Consider the following 14,860-nt stretch of genomic DNA (forward strand, 5'->3'; position numbering starts at 1 on the left):
TCCCTCACAATGGACGCGGTCCGACTGAGATCGCTGAGGAACAAGGAGGCCGAGAAGAGGAAGCGTGAGGATGATACATCACAAAGGTCGGGAAAGAAGCACCGTGGGAACAGTGATGGCAAGAGAGGGACCGAGTCGAAGAAAGATGGGCAACAATCGGGAGAGAAGCCCAAGTGCAAAAACTGCCAGTAGTATCACTTTGGTAAGTGTAGGCTCGGGTCAAACTCACAGTACCAGTCAAAGTCGTATACTTGTGGACTGTGCAAGTCCAAAGACCACAAGACTGTGGACTGTAAGAAGATTAAAGATGCGACCTGCTACAATTGCAGTGAAAAGGGGCACATTAAAAGTAACTGCCCCAAATTTGCCAAGAAGACTGAAGAAACCAAAAAGAATAACGCTAGAGTCTTCAAAATGGATGTGAAGGAAGCTTTGCAAGACGACAACGTAATCACAGGTACTTTTCTCGTGAATAATGTCTTTGCAAGAGTACTTTTCGATTCAGGCGCTGATAAGTCCTTTGTAGACCAAAAATTTTGCAAATTGCTAAATATGCCTATCAAAACCCTAAATGTGAAATACGAAGTAGAGCTAGCAGACGGCACAGTAGAAACCGTCTCCACTATTCTAGATGGATGTGAAATATCCATTAAGAACCACTCTTTTCCTCTATCTCTACTTCCCTTCAAACTGGTTGGTTTTGACATCGTTCTGGGCATGGACTGGTTATCCCACAACCAGGCCCAGATCGTCTGCAACAGAAAACAAATAGTGCTAAAGACTCCGAGTGGTGAATCGCTTACCATCCGAGGAGATACGCAGTATGGATTACCCGAGAATGTAACTATGCTCAAGGCTTCAAGATGCTTAAAAAGAGGCTGTGTCATCTACATGGCACAGGTGATAATCGAAGAGCCAAAACCAAAGATAGAGGACATTCCTGTCATTTTTGAGTATCCAGAGGTTTTCCCCGAAGATCTACCTGGGTTGCCACCAGATAGGCAAGTGGAATTCAGAATAGATATCATCCCTGGAGCAGCTCCCATTGCTAGAGCACCCTACAGGCTAGCACCGACTGAAATGAAGGAATTGAGGACTCAGCTGGATGAACTATTAGCAAAAGGTTTCATCAAGCCTAGTTCATCTCCCTGGGGAGCACCTGTCCTATTCGTTAAGAAAAAGGACGGATCGATGCGTCTATGCGTCGACTATCGTAAAGTACTCTTGCAAAGACATTGCCAAGGATCGACGACTTAAAGAATAGATACCCATTGCCAAGGATCGACGACTTGTTTGATCAATTACAAGGGGCTAGTTATTTCTCAAAGATCGACTTGAGGTCGGGCTACCATCAGTTGAAAGTCCGAGATGAAGACGTACACAAAACAACATTTAGGACTCGCTACGGTCACTACGAGTTCCTAGTGATGCCTTTTGGGCTCACAAATGCACCGGCTGCGTTCATGGATCTCATGAATCGCGTCTGCAAGCCGTACTTAGACAAATTCGTCATCGTATTCATCGACGAAATTCTTATCTATTCAAAGAATAAAGCTGACCATGAGAAACACCTACGATGCATTCTCAAATTGCTGCATCACGAAAAACTCTATGCCAAATTCTCCAAGTGCGAATTCTGGCTAAGAGAAGTCCAATTTCTTGGACATGTCGTAAGCGAGCGTGGTATCCAGGTGGATCCCGCTAAGGTAGAGGCGGTCATAAATTGGCAGGAGCCAAAGACGCCTACCGAAATTCGTAGTTTTCTGGGATTGGCAGGATACTACAGGAGATTTATTGAAAATTTTTCAAGGATTGATGCGCCCTTAACCTCCTTGACCAAGAAGAAAGAAAGATTTGTTTGGGTTCCTAAGCAGCAAGAATCCTTTGATATCCTAAAGCAAAAGCTGAGCAACGCCCCTGTGTTGACACTACCGGAAGGTACAGAAGAATTCGTAGTTTACTGCGACGCGTCACACACTGGCATGGGGTGTGTGCTCATGCAGAAAGGCAAGGTGATTGCCTATGCTTCGAGACAGTTGAAGGTGCACGAAAAGAATTACACCACTCATGACTTAGAGCTGGGTGCCGTTGTGTTCGCACTAAAACTGTGGAGGCATTATCTGTACGGAATCAAGTTTGTGATCTATTCAGATCACAAGAGCCTTCAACATTTGTTCAATCAGAAGGAGCTAAACATGAGGCAACGCCGTTGGATGGAGACCTTAAATGATTACGATTGTGAGATCAGATACCATCCCGGCAAGGCGAATGTAGTCGCTGATGCCTTGAGCCGGAAAGAAAGGATGAAACCCATCCGAATCAATGCTAGGAGAATGGAAGTAAAGAATAATCTGATTGAAAGGGTGTTAGCTGCACAAAGAGAAGCTGTGTTAGAAGCTAACTATCCTAAGGAGAAGCTGGGAGTAACTGAGGAGCAGTTAACTCTTCACAAGGATGGTCTTTTGAGATTGAATGGGCGAATATGGGTTCCTATTTATGGAGGACTACGAGATGTTATCCTCCAGGAAGCCCATAGTTCCAAATATTCTGTCCATCCTGGAGCAGATAAAATGTATCAGGATTTAAAGGCAAATTATTGGTGGATAGGCTTGAAAAAGTCTGTAGCCGCTTATGTAACCAAATGCTTAACTTGTGCGCAAGTCAAGGCTGAGCATCAAAAGCCATCTGGCTTGCTACAACAGCCTGAACTTCCTGAATGGAAATGGGAGTGTGTACCTATGGATTTTATCACCAAGTTACCAAAGACGAGCAAGGGAAATGACACGATATGGGTTATAGTCGATAGACTGACTAAGTCAGCTCATTTCTTACCTATAAAGGAGACTTATAGCTCCGACACATTAGCCCAGTTATATGTTGATAAGATTGTGGCCTTACATGGCATACATGTGTCTATTATCTCTGATCGAGATACTAGATACACGTCTCACTTCTGGAAAAGCTTCCAGCAATCTTTGGGCACACGTTTGAATTTTAGTACGGCTTACCATCCCCAGACAGACGGTCAGAGTGAGCGTACTATTCAAACGTTAGAAGACATGCTGCGTGCATGTGCTATCGATCTAGGTGGTAGTTGGGATAAGAACCTACCCCTAATCGAATTCTCCTACAACAATAGCTACCATACCAGCATAAAGGATGCGCCTTTCGAGGCATTATACGGTAGGAAGTGTAGATCGCCTGTTTGTTGGGCGGAAGTGGGAGAGGTCCAATTATCGGGGCCAGAGATAGTTTTTGAAACAACGGACAAGATTGTCCAGATTCGGGAACGTCTCAAAGCTGCCCGTGATAGAGAGAAAAGTTACGCTGATCCAAAGCGTAAGGATTTTCACTTCGAGGTAGGTGAAAAAGTGCTACTAAAGGTATCACCCTGGAAGGGGGTGATGCGCTTCGGTAAGAAGGGCAAACTGAGCCCGAGATACATAGGACCTTTCGAGGTTATCGAACGGGTCGGGTCAGTTGCCTATAAATTGAACTTACCAGAAGAGCTCAATGGAATTCACAATGTATTCCACATCTGCAATCTAAAGAAGTGCTTCGCTGATGAATCATTGGTGATCCCACACACAGATGTGCATATAGATGAGAGCTTGAAGTTTGTGGAGAAGCCCTTGTCGATTGAAGACCGACAGGTGAAAAAGCTTCGAAGAAAGCATGTACCGATAGTAAAGGTTAAATGGGATGCCCGGAGGGGTCCCGAATTCACGTGGGAAGTTGAATCCATGATGAAAGAGAAATATCCCTACTTGTTTGAGTAAATCTCTGGTCGAGATTTATTTTAAGGGGGTGAGGATGTAACACCTCGAAATTTTGTGTCCAATAATGTATTGACACGTGTCTTGAGTTTACACGTGGCATTTAATATTTAATAAAGGACTAATGTTGACAAACCTTGAAAGTATGTAAATTCGAGGGTTATAAATGTCAAACAAGGGTAAGTATACTGTATAGTAACCCTAAACGATGCTCGTACCTTCAAACGAATAAATCATGGATCGTACGGAAGCCACACACGAAAGAAAGTGAGAGATTACAAGCTGCAGGGGGTTAACTGTGTCAACATGTTTAATTATACCTCTGAGTGATCCTTTGACGTACCCGAGGCCTTGTAACAGTAAAATACGCTCACTAGAATGTACTATATAAATTCCGCGAAGTTCCGTTTTAAAACGAGAAAGTTATGATCAAATTCATATGAGAGGGGTTAAAAGCGTCAACAATGAAAGTTAAGGCTTTCCAGATAACTAACAAACTAACCGGGGACTTAACAGTGCGGGTAAATAACACGAGGCCCTTAGTTGTAAATAATCGAGGGCCAAATCGCAAAGTTACCCCTTCAAACCCGAAAGGTCAGGTTAATAATTACCAAAGATTTCGTTATTAATTACAAAGATTTAGGCAATGATTATAAAAGATTTAGAAATCTTGAAAATTTAACCTAACGCGGGCCGCGTAAAAGATATGGTCAAGTTGATGCGGGCCGCGAGCCTTCTACATATACGCGTTCTGTCTTATAAACCCAGGCGACCCGCGAACAAGTTACATGATCCTTTCATGCGGGCCGCGTGAACCGCCTATATGCAGAAACTTTGGACTAACTTGCTTTTTGAGCTAGTGAACGACCAAAAGTGCAATAAATGAGGCATGTGTGCCCTCTACTTGCCTCCTAGCACTCAGGGCCACCTGCTGAACATCCATGATGCTTGGTAGGCTGAGTTGTGATGATCCCATGCCAAGTTTTGCACTATAAATAGGCCTATTGTGTGCATTAGTTCACCACACCTCAAAACACATTCTCTTGATCATCTCTGGAGCTTCCAAGCTTTATTCTATCATCCTAAATCGTGCTCAAGCTTCTGTAAGTTGTTTAAATCCTTTGTGGTTTAGTTTTACTTAGTCAAATAGCTAAAAATCAAACCGTCGTAACTACGGTTTGACTTCGAGATAAGTCCTTAATGGCTCAGTCATATCACGAATCAAAAGTAGTTATAAGTTGGTATTGGTATGGGTAATAAACCCCTAAAGGGGTTCCCCCTGATCACTACTCTAACTAGTTCAAATGTCGAGTCAAACGTATACTTAAAAAGTCAACAGAAAGCCAGTTTTGCGATTCTTGCATAATCTGTAATATAGATGATATGAAACCTGTTTGAATACTTATAAAACATGATATTAAGTATATAAACTTGTCTAAACTCGTTTGATTCGGCCATTTGCTATATTGACCCGGTTCGGAGCCGAATGTTGCAAAAGTTTGACTTTTGCTTTGACTTCAGTTCTGACCCGTTTTAGTACAATGTAGATATGCCTTAGGACTCTCTTAGGACCAGGTCACGTGATGGTATCACCCTCTGTGACCGGTTCGTTGTTTGTCCGAGTCTTTTACGCATTTCCGTTAATTGCTTAAAAGTTGACCGTAACGCCCTTTTCAAAATAAAACGAGTATTTCGGACACGCGAAGGGACCATAACCTTGCTTACTAAATTCTAAGCATGTCCCTAAAGTTTCACGCCAATCCGAGGTCTAGAATAGGAGTTATGCTAAATAGCGCAATTAAAAGAAACTTTTGTAATAAACGGCGCGATTAGCATAACGCCTACCTAAACCAAGATTTTGTCACCAAACCTTTTACTCACTGTTGTAAAATAATATTTTGAGATTTTTAAAGATTTTTAATTAATTTTAACCTGCTCATAACCTGCGGTTATGGCTACGGTTCGGTAAATACCGAATATGCCCTTTTCGGCCAAAACTTGAGTTCTACAAGGTCTTTTGACCCGATTCCAGTTGCTACTGATTTTAAATAATAAATAAAGTATTTTGGACTTTATAAACGGAACGGGAAACTCAGATTTCCTGTAGAACTCTAAAACCCTTTTAAAAAGTCTTTAAAATGACCGAAAAACCCCTACGGGGCGTATAATAAACTTAAACTCGTTACGGGCATCACGGAAGGTATCCTACTGATACCACAACCTCTTTAAGGCATATTGACTGAGGAAACAAGAGTAGGACTCTTTCGGTTACTCGTTGCGCCTATTGTGCGCGCGGTTCGTCTTATGTAACTAGTTTACATAAATTAGCCGATACGGGCCAAACCATATTATTTTGACCCCAAAATCCAGAGTGTGAATATTAAACCCATATAAAAGAAGTCTTCGAACTTGTTGGGTCAGAATCACATTCCATTCTCGGTTTTCGCCTTTCACGCGATTAAACCGTATCTATTCCTTGAAACTGACCGGTCTAGGCTACGGCTAATATAAAGACCCGTTAGGATTCTAATAGGTTATTTTAAAACCTTCGTTCCAGAATAGGAGCCCCAGTAAAAGATATCTATGATTTAATCAATTAAGGACAATACTTGCAAAGGTAAATACTTTTAACCTATTTTCCGTTATACGGGCTTGGGTTACGGTATATTAATACCGCTTGATTGAGCATCAAATCTTCCATCGTTTAGGTGGTTAATTGAATAATTTGATCGTCTCATTTAAACAGTCTTGTTACTTAAAAGCCTTTGGGGGCTTAATGACCATGTCCCGGATATCCTAGGCATCATTTTATGAAATGGCCACGACCTCGACACTCGGGTGTAGGCGTACACCCGGTATTATGTCTATATTATTAAAAGACGTAACAGTTGGTTTACCCACCGCGGTTTTACGCAATGTGGTGTGTCTATTGATCTTTAACCCGGACTAGATCCGGGCTACTGAACGCAAAGAAGGAACATGTAATTCGTTCACAAGATTATAATATTAAATAATTCTCCCAAGTTATAAAAGAGTTTGTGCCTTGTGCATTCAAATCAATTTTAATAAACATTTTCAAAAGTGTCAGTTGAATGTATTTACCAGTGTAAACTGACGTATTTTCCCAAAAAGATTAAGTGCAGGTACTACACGTAATCGGTTGGCAATAGCTCCTTAGCATCTTAAGAAGTCTCGCAAGCTTTGATGCCTTGTCTGTTGAACAATATTTTTATTATTATTTTGATCCCCTGTGGGTACCATTCGACTATTGTGATACATTCGATATTACAATCAAAGGTTGAATTATATTTATCTTTATGCTTCCGCTGTGCATTCATATAATTGTGTGGTTTGACTATATTGTTGCCAACTACGTCACGGTAATCCCCCACCAGGCCCACCGGTGATACACGTGGAAATCAGGGTGTGACAGAGGCATAGAAGAAACCTCTTTGAGCCCGCAAGACGGTCTACCTCACACAGTTCGACACCTTCATACCGTCACTCTTTTGGACCAAATTCGGAGAACGAGCCCAGTAACCCTCAACCTTCTTTCATACCTCTCCAGCGTTCTGTTTCGCACCGTTCCTATGGCGATCCCACTCCTTTCTTCCAAGGCCAGTTCAACCCGGCTGATTATGTCCAAGAACCAATAAGTTATAACCCTTTAGGACCCGAAGACCATTTCTCCAAAGATAATGCGGTAGATATGGACGAGGACACGGATCCCATAGAACCTGCAAGAGGTACTCCCAACCATCCTATCGAGATCTCTAACGGGTCATCCTTTCACGGAACACCCTATCAAGGTCCCGACAGTTACCAGGCGAGGTTTAACCAGTGCGAGTGGTACTTTACACCCTCTCACCATTCATCACCTCACCACCACCAGCAGCAGCTACAGGATCCTTCCGAGGATTCGCGTTTCGTGGCAGTCACGCCACCGCCTCCACCGCCACCAGTTCAACAAGCACCTCCAGATCCGCCAAGGCGTAGGAGATCAGGCGCGCGGATGTCCACCCGAGGAGGGGAATTTCACTTTAGCACCCCTCGCCACTCGAGTGCAAGTCATTTTCCGCCATTGCCTGAGGAACCACAAATGGGTGAACCTTTGAGCCACCCTGCAGAGGTGAATTCTACACCAGTTGCACCACCTCCGCCACCATTCGGCTATGATAACCCGATACCAGCATACGCCGGATCCACAGCATATAACCCGTTTGAGTTGCCGACTCACACTCACTATAATTATGCTGACGCCGACCCATATTTGGTTGCGGCCAATTACAACGCCCTCCATCCCGAAGGACCTTATGGAAATCCTTTGGGATTAGGATACGCAGCTCATGGGTATCCAGCACCTACTAGACCTCTGGTTCAACAACCGTCGCAGCAGCCACGTTTTTCCCCACCGGAGCAGGAAGAAATCCTTCACCGTTTAAATAGGGTAGAACGAGACTTTGAGCAAGAACGTAAGAACAATCATAGATTCCTTAAAGGCCTAGCAAACCTGCTAAAAGGGAAGAAGAAACGAGATCATTAGTCTCTAGATGTTCTATTGTATTTCCTATTTTAATCAAGTCCCTGTGTGGACATCTATTTGTTTTAGTCCCTGCGTGGACATTTATTATGTTTGGTCCCTGCGCGGACAATTGCCTTTCAGTCCCTGCGTGGACTTGTCTTTTTGTCCCTGTGCGGACATCTATCCCTGTATTTGGTCCCTGCATGGACTTGTTTTTCTGTAAACCTCGGCGTAGGTATTTGTCTATTGAAAGTCACGTTTAGGGCAGTGTGTAATCATTATTATGATTAATGGAATGTTAAGAGTATAAATTTAATTTTTGTCATTTTAATACATTATTATATGAAATAAATTAAAAATCATTCCTTTTAATTAAGTCTGCCTAAATAAAGAATCTTAATGGTGAGACCTAGCCTGGTGTCATTATAAGACCTGGCCAAGATGGTGAGACCTGAGTAAAAGGTTCAGATTCCTGTTAACCTCTCTAAACATGTTAACATTCTTGGCAGATGTGATTCATTAAAATCACACGCGTCATTCTTATGTAAGAACCCTTCAGAGGATTGCAAGACCTAAGTTAATGATATATAAATCATGGGTTAAATCATCCATTAGTGATGTAGTGCCTACGGGCCATACTTATTGTCATATAAGACAACAGACAGTTGTAGTCTATGACTCCCTGTCAGAAAAGGTAAAAGAACTATGGTTCAAGCCTTCATGCCTTGATTATCTAAAATCCTGGCTAATAATATATAAAACGTCCTTGTGACTAGGCTTTTGTGCCACTAACAATATTGTTTGTAATTAGGATAAGTTATATTCAAATCCTAAATAAAAAAAGAGGAACAAATTAACCGAATATGGTTTATGTTTACCATGGTTAATGAATTGCCATAAAAGACAATTCCATAATAAACTCCTAAATAAAATTCTGTCATATTCCTTGTAGCAGATCAAGATCTCGATGGCTGACCCAAATGGAGTTAATAGTCATTCAAAGGAGGATGACAATGATAATGCCCAAATTCATATAACGGGCGCGGAATTGAAAGCTTTAGTAGACGACGCTGTCAAGACAGCCTTAGATCAGCAATATGAAGAGTATAGCGAGTCTCGAAGCAGGACCCGATCTGCACCACACTCTAAACCAAAAACCCACTCTGAACATCACAGTAAACCACCCTCGACCCCGTCTAAACCTAAGAAGGATGACGATCGACACTCATCAAATGAGAATAGTGTCTGTCCTAAGAAGATAGTGGTCGATGATACACCTCGTGCCAGGGGTTGCACGTATAAGTATTTTGTTTCTTGCAAGCCCCGAGATTTTACTGGGGAAAAAGGCGCGGTGGATTGTATGACCTGGCTAGACGAAATGGACACCGTGGTGGACATTAGTGGTTGTGCTGAGAGGGATGTGGTGAAGTTTGTATCGCAATCATTTAAGGGTGAAGCCCTAGCGTGGTGGAGATCATTGGTTCAAGCCTCAGGGAAGGCTGTTTTGTATAGCATGTCATGGGAGGAATTTATTGCCCTCATCAAAGAAAACTACTGCCCTCAGTACGAGGTTGAGAAGATAGAATCTGATTTCCTATCGTTGGTCATGAAGAACCTGGATTGCCAGGCATATCTCACCAGTTTCAACACCCTGTCAAGATTGGTTCCGTACCTTGTGACTCCGGAACCCAAATGGATCGTGCGTTTCATTGGGGGTTTGGCCCCAGAGATAAAAGCTAGCGTAAAGGCTTCTAGGCCTGCTACATTTAGATCCGTGGCAGATATATCTCTGTCTCTTACGCTGGATGCGGTAAGACAGAGATCTCTGAGAAATGCTGACGGTGAGAAGAGGAAACGTGAAAATGATGATTCACGTAGGTCAAGCAAGAAGCACCGGGGAAATCGTGACCACAAGAAGGAAGCAGAGACCAAGAAGAATGACCGACAGTCGGGCGATAGGCCCAAGTGCAATGTTTGCAAGAAGCACCACTTTGGAAAGTGCAGATATGAACAGAAATCCCAACCGAAAGCCTGTGGGATTTGCAAGTCCTCTGAACATAGGACTCTTGAGTGCAAGAAACTCAAAGATGCAACTTGTTATAGTTGCAACGAAAAAAGGCACATCAAGACTAACTGCCCAAAGATAGTGAAGAAGGCTGAAGAAGGGAAAAAGACCAATGCAAGGGTCTTTCAGATGAATGTTCAAGAGGCTATCCAGAACGACAACGTCATAACCGGTACGTTTCTTGTCAATGATGTATTCGCAAGAGTGTTATTTGATTCTGGAGCAGATAAATCCTTTGTGGATGATAAGTTTTGTGAGTTGTTAAACTTGCCTGTTAAAACCTTGAATGTGATATATGAAGTAGATCTAGCTGATGGGACTATGGGAACAGTCTCAACTTTTTTAGATGGATGTGTTATATCCATTAGGAATCACTCATTTCCTTTATCCCTGTTACCCTTTAAACTCGCTGGTTTCGGCGTAGTGTTGGGTATGGATTGGTTATCGTATAACCAAGCCCAAATTATGTGCAACAAGAAACAAGTGGTAATCAAGACTCCGTCTGGAGAACCACTTATCATTCAGGGAGATACTCGACATGGATTGCCTGCACAAGTATCTATGCTAAAGGAATCCAGATGTTTGAAGAAAGGATGTGTCATTTATATGGCACAGGTGACTATGGGTGAGGAGAAACCCAAGATTGAAGACACTCCAGTCATCTCTGACTATCCTGAAGTTTTCCCGGAAGAACTGCCTGGTTTGCCACCAGATAGGCAAGTGGAATTCAGTATCGACATCATTCCAGGAGCCGCGCCTATTGCGAGAGCACCTTATAGATTGGCACCCACGGAAATGAAAGAATTGAGGACACAGCTAGATGATCTGCTAGCCAAAGGTTTTGTTAGACCAAGTTCATCTCCTTAGGGAGCACCAATCCTGTTCGTCAAGAAGAAAGATGGTTCGATGCGTCTATGCATCGATTACCGTGAGCTGAATAAAGTTACAATCAAGAATAGGTATCCTTTGCCCAGGATCGACGATCTGTTCGATCAGTTGCAAGGAGCAAGCTACTTTTCCAAAATTGATCTAAGGTCATGATACCATCAATTGAAGGTTAAAGACGAAGATGTGCACAAGACTGCATTTAGGACTCGTTATGGTCACTTCGATTCCTAGTGATTCCTTTTGGGCTCACTAATGCACCTGCCGCATTCATGGATCTCATGAATCGCGTCTGCAAGCCGTATTTGGATAAGTTTTTCATTGTCTTCATCGATGACATCCTCATCTACTCAAAAAGTCAAGCTGACCACGAGGAGCATCTTCGATGTATTCTTAAATTGCTTCATCAAGAAAAGCTCTATGCCAAATTCTCTAAATGTGAATTTTGGCTACGAGAAGTCCAGTTCCTTGGACATGTAGTCAGTGAGCGTGGTATCCAAGTGGATCCCGCCAAAGTTGAAGCCGTCATGAATTGGCAGGAGCCAAAGACGCCTACGGAGATTCGCAGCTTCTTAGGGCTAGCGGGATACTACAGGCGCTTCATCGAAAATTTCTCATGGATTGCTGCACCCCTAACTTCTTTAAGTAGAAAGAATATAAAGTTTAATTGGGGCCCTAAACAGCAAGAAGCTTTTGATATCCTCAAGAGCAATGCTCCTGTGTTGACATTGCCAGAAGGAATGGAAGAATTTGTAGTGTATTGTGACGCATCGCACACCGGGTTGGGTTGTGTGCTTATGCAGAAGGGCAAGGTGATTGCCTATGCTTCGCGACAATTGAAAGTGCATGAAAAGAATTACACCACCCATGACTTGGAGTTGGGTGCCGTTGTATTTGCACTAAAACTTTGGAGACATTACTTATATGGCATTAAATTTGTGATCTATTCTGATCACAAAAGCCTTCAGCATCTATTCAATCAGAAAGATTTGAATATGAGGCAGCGACGTTGGATGGAAACTCTGAACGATTATGGCTGTGAAATAAGATACCATCCAGGCAAGGCAAACGTAGTCGCAAATGCCTTGAGCAGAAAAGAAAGAGTGAAACCAATAAGGATCAATGCCAAGAGCATTGGAATCAACAACATTCTGAATGAGAGATTGTTAGCTGCACAGAAGGTAACTATCCTAACGAAAAGCTAGGAGTAACTGAAGAGCAGTTATCCTATGGCAAAGACGGAATTCAGAGATTAAATGGAAGGATATGGGTTCCTGTTTATAGAGGTCTTCGTGACATTATCCTTTAAGAAGCCCACAGTTCCCGATATTCCGTTCATCCTGGAGCTGATAAAATGTACCAGGACTTGAAGGCAAACTTTTGGTGGATAGGGTTGAAGAAGTCTATAGCCACCTATGTAGCAAAGTGTTTGACTTGTGCGCAAGTAAAAGTTGAACATCAAAAGCCGTCGGGCTTGCTACAACAGCCTGAACTTCCCGAGTGGATATGGGAAATGGTGACGATGGATTTCATCACCAAATTGCCAAAGACAAAAAAAGGGAAACGATACAATATGGGTAATAGTTGATAGACTGACTAAGTCAGCACATTTCCTACCCATAAAGGAGACTCATAGCTCCGATATACTAGCCCAGTTATCTGTAGATAAGATTGTAGCCCTTTATGGCGTGCCTGTGTCTATCATCTCTAATAGAGATACCAGATACACGTCACACTTTTGGAAAAGTTTTCAACAATCTTTGGGCACACGTTTGAACTTTAGTACGGCTTACCACCCTCAGACAAATGGACAGAGTGAGCGTACAATCCAAACATTGGAAGACATGCTTCGTGCATGTGCGATCGACTTAAGTGGTAGTTGGGATAACCACCTACCATTGGTCGAGTTCTCCTATAACAACAACTACCATACGAGCATTAAGGCTGCACCTTTTGAAGCCCTATATGGTAGAAAGTGTAGAACGCCCGTTTGTTGGGCAGAAGTAGGAGATGTCCAGATGACAGGACCCGATATAATATTTGAAACAACGGACAAGATTGTCCAAATTCGTGATCGATTGAAAGCTGCCCGAGACAGGCAGAAAAGCTACGCAGATTTGAAGCGTAAGCCTTTCAATTTCGAAGTAGGCGACAAGGTATTACTTAAGGTATCACCCTGGAAGGGGGTGATGCGATTCGGTAAGAAAGGCAAGCTAAGCCCGAGATATATTGGACCCATCGAGGTAATCGAACGTGTCGGATCGGTTGCCTATAAATTAAACTTACCGGAAGAGCTCAGTGGTATCCACAATGTATTCCACATCTGTAACCTGAAGAAGTGTTTCGCTGACGAATCACTGGTTATACCGCATACGGATGTACAAGTCGACGAGAGCTTAAAGTTCGATGAAAAACCTGTGTCGATCGAGGATCGACAGGTTAAGAAGCTTCGCAGGAAGTATATACCGATAGTGAAGGTAAAATGGGATGCCCGTAGAGGTCCCGAGTATACGTGGGAGGTAGAGTCCACGATGAAAGAAAAGTACCCTCATTTATTTCAATAAATCTCGAGGTCGAGATTTCTTTTAAGGGGGTGAGGATGTAACACCTCGGAATTTTTGCGTCCAATAATGTATTGACACGTGTCATAAGTTACACGTGGTATTAAATATTAAATAAGGACTAATGTTGACAAACATAGAAAGTATGTGAATCCGAGGGTTTAAAATGTCAACGAGGGATAAATATACTGTACAGTAACCCTAAATGATGCTCGTACCTTCAAACGAATAAATCATGGATCGTACGGAACGAAATACAGAAGAAAGTGAGAGATTACAAACTACAGGGGTTAAATGTGCCAACATGTTTAAGTTATACCTCTGAGTGACCCTTTAACGAACCCGAGACTTTGTAACAGTAAATTACGCTCACTAGAATGTACGATATAAATTTCGCAACGATCCGTTTTAAAACGAGAAAGTTATGACCGAATTCGTGTGTGAGGGGTTAAAAGCGTCAACTTTGAAAGTTAGGACTTTTCGGGTAGTAATAAATTAACCGAGGACTTAACGGTGCGGGTAAAAGTTATGGGGCCCTTATACGTAAATTAACGAGGCCCAAAACGCAAAGTTACCCCTTCGAATCGCCAAAGGCCAGTGCAATAATTAAAAAGATTTGAAAATCTTGAAAAACAGGTCTCAGGCGGGCCACGTTAAAGAGACAAAGGATCTTACGCGGGCCGCGCTGACAGTATGGATATGGGCTCTAACATTGAGATTTAGGCGACCCGTGTAAGAGTTACCTGATCATTAACGCGGGCCGCGTCAGCCTCCCAGATGCAGAAAAGTCGGACATAAGCACTGTATGGTGTTTTAACCGACTTATTGAGCAATAATGAGAGCATGGGCGCCCCCTAAACGTCCCCTGGCACTCAGGGACAGTTGTTGATGATCTAGAAACACTTGTAGGCATGTGTGGCAATGATCTAAGGTGCCTAAACTACTATAAAAGGACCATGAGATGCAACATTGTAAACACACCTCATTTCACCACTTCTGATCATCTCTGGAGCTCAAGTGCCTTCAATACTCATCCCTGGTCGTGCATAGG

Source organism: Helianthus annuus, chromosome 11 (assembly GCF_002127325.2).
Source record: "Helianthus annuus cultivar XRQ/B chromosome 11, HanXRQr2.0-SUNRISE, whole genome shotgun sequence".
Taxonomy (NCBI): domain Eukaryota; kingdom Viridiplantae; phylum Streptophyta; class Magnoliopsida; order Asterales; family Asteraceae; genus Helianthus; species Helianthus annuus.